This window comes from Neovison vison, chromosome 11 (assembly GCF_020171115.1).
Source record: "Neovison vison isolate M4711 chromosome 11, ASM_NN_V1, whole genome shotgun sequence".
NCBI classification, from domain to species: domain Eukaryota; kingdom Metazoa; phylum Chordata; class Mammalia; order Carnivora; family Mustelidae; genus Neogale; species Neogale vison.
In genome coordinates this window covers 95879288-95885480 of record NC_058101.1, presented here as the reverse complement: position 1 = coordinate 95885480, position 6193 = coordinate 95879288, and the positions used below count along the sequence as shown (strand labels likewise).

Sequence of the window (6193 nt, the reverse complement as noted above, 5' to 3'; positions counted from 1 at the left end):
GGTTGTTCACTACACAAGGGTGTCCAGCCAAGAGAGTTAAAATACAATCTGGCTCTGCTAGCCAAGCTGTGAATCCTCAGGGTCGAGTTGTCCTAGAAAGGGTGACTTTTTCTGGTTTCTGAAAAGCAGCATATGGGCAAGTAGAGATCCTATCAAATGGCCATGGTTTTGCATATATCAGGTCTAGCCATACAAAGAAATTTAATATTGTTCAAGCTCTGAATCCCTAGAGAAGAGATTTTGATTGACAGTGATTCCCACTCCTGGTTCAATTAGCTATGACTAAGAAAGTAGGATATGTTTTTTAAAAATTTTGAATTGGTTAGACATTGGTAGGTGAGGCATTTATTCACAATTCCTAGAATTTTTGTATTTCAGACTGTCCACTAACCTTTAACTCTTAGAGATCTCCTAAGAGCCAATTACTCAATAAATTTATATTGGAATGGAAATTGTGCCAAGAGCAGCAGAAACTCTCTAGATTTGGAAGGAGAACTAGTTCTTTTTCTCTCTCCATATTCATAAGATTGTTTATGTACTAACCTTGCCTTTCTAGTGGACTGGAGATCCACTTTTTTTTTTTTTTTTCAATTAAAATATAAGGGATTATTGTTGAAATATTTATTTTGCATTTTCTTCCAAAATAAGTTTTATCTTCCTTTTATGGTTACCAGATTTAGCAAATAAGAATACAAGGTACCCAGTTAAATTTGAATTCCAGATAAATAATGAATAATTATTTAATATATGTTTAACCTATGTAATATTTGGGACTTAGATATTATTAAAAAATTATTACATGAGACATACACTAAGTATTCATTGCTTATCTGAAACAAATTAGAAGGCAACTATGCTTACCACTATACCACCAACACTGTACTGTTTGAAACAAATTGAATTGGGCATCTTTTATTTTATTTGGCAAACTTGTTTCCTTTTTATTATAAGTTGAACCCTGCAGAACTACTTTAAACATTTCTAGATCTAAGTTTGGCAGAGGTATGAAATCAAGGAAATAAAAACAGATGTATATCCTTATATATAAAGGACATTAAAGCTTGAGTTTATGATTTTACAGTGAAATACGATACCTAATCACCTGTTCTATATGAATAAAAGGTTTATGTTTTCTTTTGTAGAAGAAAATGAATGAAGACTATGTTGTATTATTTTCATAGTAATATACACATACTTAATCACACAATGGAACAAGGATATTTTATAAGTAAAACGAAACCAGCTACATAGTACATAATTCATCAGAAAGTTAGTTTACTTTTTTAGATTTGAAAGAAGTAAGATATTCTACATTAATATTGTCACATCTCTTTTTATTTTTCATTTCTATTTTAAATACTTGTAATAGTCCTAGATTAACTCTATGTAATCACTGCCATTATTTATAATTAGTTATTTAAAAAAACACACACACACACCTAATGTTGCCTTAGTCCTTGAGATTTAGCCTTACTTAAAAAAAAAAAAAAAAGCACACACAGTATCTGTGTTAAAGTTAGAAACAAAACCCATACAGTTTTGCAACAGGGTAACCACCTTATCAAGCTATATACAACTTAAAAAGTTGGAATAATTATTATTTAGGTAGACATAGAGTGCACCTGAATTTAGACTTAATTAGATAATCTCAGTAAGAGTACCATTTTTGTAAGAAATTTAAGAAATATGTTAGGTTTCCTTTATCACTCAAAAGTAGCACCACCACGATTATTTTGTTGATTTCATGACCACTTTTCTGCTCCATGAAGTATGCTAATTAAGGTATACATTTTAAGCTTGTTTCCTTTTCATAATTCCTATAAGATTCATATTTTGATCTAGATTTTTATACTAGTAGAACCTGATATCTAGAAATACTTATTAATTCCTCTAAGCCATGCATATAATAAGTAGTCACATTTGCTCCTAAAGCCTATATTATATGCCATAATAAAAAATTAAATATATTAAATATTAATAAAAAATTAAATATAGTATAAAAGATATGACCCAAACCCAAGGCAGGAATTATTGACAATTTTATTTTGGTTTCTCAATTTTTTTTTTATTAAGAGTAAAGATAGGTACATGATTTTAAGAATTAACACTGGTATTCACAACTCTTTTTTTGATATAATGAATTATTCAGCTTGAACTTGAACATGATACACTGTTTGGCAGACAAAGATAATGGTCTGTCATTTTATGGTGGAAATGTTTTTGGAAGGTGTAGTATTTTTTTTTTTTTTTTTTTAGGTGTAGTATTTTTTATCTTTGAGGAAGTCTTAGAATGAGCAACATGGTATTGACCACAAGAGGGCTTGAAATTTGCAGTCCTTGTTAATCATGTAGTAGTACTGATAGATAATTTTTGTCTTAGTTTGAGTGAATTTTATTTTTAGACAACCTATATGATGTGGTTTTTTCCCCTTAAAACAATGCCTCTGATTTAAGTAAATCAAGCCCCAAATTAACGAAAAGCTCAAGATGGCTTTAGTCCCATTTGTCTAAGTCCTGGTGTTGTACGGATGAAAAGCAACAGTCATGACGACAACAGGTGATAAATCCAAAGTAACAGCCAAATTGGTTAACATTTTTCCATTTCTAAGCCATCCTTAAGAAAATCATAGACCGGGTCACACTAGCCGCACAGTAGTCCTGCCAAGCAGCCATGTCATCTGCATTCATTTTACTAGCAACAAAGAATTGGTAGTTTGGGGAATTAGCAAGAAAGTGCTGGGTTTGTTCTTTAGCCCCTGTCATAAAAGGTTTTGCTCTTTTTGGTCTCTGTTCTCCAAGTCTGCCTCTGGTTAGGTTCATGTAATCTTTGAGGTGCTTGTAGGCTTCTTTTGTAAAGCTGGTTTTCCCTCCAGGGATGGTTCATGACAATATCAACAACAGTGACAACTGTGCTTTTGCTACCTTTGCCCTCGGGGTCTTCACGGATGGCATTTTCACCAATGATCTAGTCATCAGTGTTACCCACTGTTCTACTGACCATCTCCCCCTCCACCTCCAGGCATAGGATCTGGGATCTCCCAGATCTTATGGATGTTGAAGAACATATCATCATGGCTGTTGAGGCCCTGGGAGATGACTATGAGGGCACCTGAAAGAAGCAAGGGCAATGCTGGTTTAGCAGGAACCGAGAACTCTCCCCAAGTGTGGTACAGCAGGAGCAGGGCTCAAGTGGAAGCTAGTAGAGAGCAAAAAACTGGATAGACATTGCACTAAAGGCTTCTGGTAAATTGTGAAAAGGGAAATAGATACACTGACTACGGATCTCCTATGACTAACAAATGTTAAAATTAATTTTAATGTTTGTTGCAATCTTTACTTCTAAACAATTGTACCATTAGGATGGTTATTAAACATTTATTATTTTATAAATTTCCCAGATAATCTTAATGAAATTGGAATATAATGTAATTGAAGTGAAGTATTACAGTTAACAATAAGGATAGGGAGAGGCCAATAAATACTTACTGGGAAGAGAAACAAATAAAAGACTGGGAGAGATTGCCTGGGGAGAAGGAAAGAAAAGATGACAAATGAGCAAGGAGAATTAACAAAGAAAAAAAAATGAGTATTCTTCCCTTGGACTGGCATGCATTTAGCAATGTGAAGCCTGGGATTGAGAGATGGGTCTAGATAATAATCATAATTATAAAAGCAACATTTATTGAATTTTTACTATGTGCTAGGATTCTACTAAAACATTTTTGTATAGTAACTCATTGAAACATCACAAAAACCTCATGATATTTGTTCTATTTTTTTTATTATTCTACAAATAAGGGAACAGAGACTTTCTCCATAGTCTCTTGCCCTACCCCCCGTAAAAATTCAATAAAGGATGCAGTAGTTATAAAGCAGCTTTCCTAAAGCAGACTTAGATTTAAGTTTATTAAATTCAAAATCCAGGACAAAGCAATGATTTCAGATGAGGATGTATCTTTCATGAGCTTTCGGAGAACTGAGGTCAGTGCATTTAATAGTATCTGATAGTAGGAAGCTAAATGTCATTTAAAAATATCTGACAATTTGGGGCGCCTGAGTGGCTCAGTGGGTTAGGGCCTCTGCCTTCGGCTCAGGTCATGATCCCAGCGTCCTGGGATTGAGCCTCATATCGGGCTCTCTGCTTTGCAGGGAGCCTGCTTCCTCCTCTCTCTCTCTCTCTCTCTCTGCCTGCCTTTCTGATCTCTGTCTGTCAAATAAATAAATAAAATCTTTAAAAAAAAAAAAATCTGACAATTAGAAGTTGGGATATTGCACATGGTCCAAAATCTTGTATGGGGGACCAGGGTGAGAGAGAATGTTAGTATAGTGTTAGATGGCTAGATATTTAAAGGCTGATCTTGCCATAGATTCTTAATGGCTTTAAGTGGTAAAACAAGGCAAGACACAATAGGAAACAAATGCCTGATACACTAAGTATGCATAGCAATTTCTGGCAATTAAAGTTTTGGTCCAGTTAGTGGTAAGGAAATCCTGCATTTTGGGACTCTCTGAAGAGCTGAAAAAGAAGTTGTGAAAGGTCATGCCACGGACACATGGAATATTACCTAGAGGGAACACTATGTGAAAGTGTACTTACAATGGTTTTAAACATAAACACGCTCAAAGTTGTAAAACACCATAATAAGTAAATATACTTAGGAAAAAGATTTCACATAGGAAGTGACAGATGAAGACATTAAATAGCCACTGTTTTGGGCAAGATGTTGTTCATGGGTGACTCCAATAAGCATGATTATGTAATATTCTTTAGGAGTATTTAGCCACTTGAACGCAGGATAGATTAATGCATCCAACAGATAGGTGGATTTGAGCAGCAGAGCTTAGGTTTTGGCAGGAAAGATTGCTTGAGGGAAAAAGGAAAAAGGGAGTTAAAGACATTCATTTGAGAAATAATTATGGGGCAGAATTGTGAAAAACAAGCCGGATAATATGACATGTTTAGACATGGGTTTATGATGAATAAAAATGGATTATAGGGTCAAAGAATCAGTGGTCGTGATGAGCTGGTGAATTACATGAGTGGAGTCCTAGAGGGAATAGACTGACAGAATAGGAGATGACAATCAAAATGAGATGTTTGAAGGTATGACATATAGGTCATGGAGAAAGAATGGAAAAAAAGATTATCAGAGCTAATGAAAGAAAAGAATTTAAAGGTCAAGGTGATAGTTGGATCGTCTAGCTGGGTTTTGAAGTAGATAACCGTAATGGCAGGAAAAGTATCAATGAGTGAAGAACAATGACTCAGAGGTCCATATGTGGCCTGACAAGGAAGGGTATAGGGTGGTGCAGTATGAGAATGTATGTTTCAAAAGACAGGAGAGTTTCACAGGGAGAAAGGAGTGTTTGGAAGTAAGAACAGGAAGCAGAAAGGACCCTACCTCAAGCTCCAGGCCTGTATAGTACTTAAGCATGAGAGGAAAAAAAAAACAAAAAACAAAAAAACAAACAAGTCCTTCACTTTAAGGGTCCAGGAAAGCAGTTTTCAGGAACCAAGTTAAATATCAGCAAAAATCTGAAGGACATGTTCGTTGAAGACATTAAGGAAGGAGAGGAATTTTCTGTTGTCAGGAAACAAGTTTGAGTTAAAGGGCTTGGATAGCCAAGAGTGTGGGAGATATGGTCAGATCCGTGAAGGCTGGGAACAGGGTGCAGAGGAACATCTGTGTGAAACTGGGTCATCTGGGAACCTCGGGCTTCTCGTGGTGATATAGGAGAGCTGGTGTTGAGGCATGATGGGATTTGTTTCAGAAGCCACAGGACAGTGATTAAAGGTCATGTGGTGGCTGGTCTTGCCTGCAGCTGGAGGTGGGGTGGTGGTGAGGAAATAGTCTCATCCCAGAGGCTTCCGAGCAAAGGATATCTAGAAATCTTGGGTCTAGTATTTCTGGTGAAAGAGCAGCAATTCAGTGCCCTTTGCTTCCCAGTAAGGCCATTTCTACTAAGTAATTTTATTTATTGGGAAAATTCCTGCCGAATCTCGAGGCCCAAAAGTCCCCTGCTCTGTGAACCCTTTCCAAACCTCCACGTCTCATGGTTAGTCATTTCCTCTGTAACCAAAAGAGATTTTTCACAAATAGCTCATTGGACTTGTATGGCATTTCATTGTCATTATTCATGTATCTGTCTCTCTCAGTACACACTGAACTCCTTGACCCACAATTTTCGGCTT

The 6193-nt window shown here is 35.9% G+C and overlaps 1 pseudogene; it reads right to left on the bottom strand.

Annotated features, from left to right (window-relative positions):
• Positions 1–2587: 2587 nt before the first annotated feature.
• LOC122890155 lies at positions 2588–3095 on the bottom strand (annotated as a pseudogene).
• Between the last annotated feature and the right edge of the window lie 3098 nt (positions 3096–6193).